Source organism: Microtus ochrogaster, chromosome 15, assembly GCF_000317375.1.
Source record: "Microtus ochrogaster isolate Prairie Vole_2 chromosome 15, MicOch1.0, whole genome shotgun sequence".
NCBI lineage: Eukaryota > Metazoa > Chordata > Mammalia > Rodentia > Cricetidae > Microtus > Microtus ochrogaster.
The window spans coordinates 12,419,944-12,420,539 of NC_022017.1; positions in this window are offsets into that span (position 1 = coordinate 12,419,944).

Genomic DNA, 596 nt, shown 5'->3' on the forward strand with positions numbered 1-596 from the left:
CAGGCAGACCACTATATACTTAATAAATAAATAAATCTTTAAAAAGAAAAAAAAGAAAAACAAAAACAAAGAATGTTGTATACATAATAAATAAATCTTAAAATAATAATGATAGTTTTCCACGAATGGTAGCTCATATATAATCTCAGCCCTTGGGTGGCTGAGGCAAGAGAAATTCCCTGTGAGTTTGAGGCCACCTTAGGCCACATTATGTGTTCAAAGCCATCCTGGGTTATACAGCAAGACCCTATCTCAACCTCTATGGTCAAGCTTGCCTAATGTACAGAAAGTCCTGGGTTTGGTCCCAACACCACATCTTTCTGGCCAGACATAATGGTGCACACCTACACCGAGAATCCTACTATGGAAGAGGGGACAGGCTTAGAAGATCATATGTTCAAGGCCTTCATCAACTACACAATTGTTTTGAGGCCATCCTAGACTATGCGAGAGACAGGGGGACAGGGATTTGGGGAGAGATGGGAGGGACAAAAGAAAGATGATTGGATGATAAAGAAACTTCACAAGGAATAAACATTTGTGTCTGACACACCCAGAAGAAGGTCTGGTGTGTTTCTTTTTTATACTTATTTACG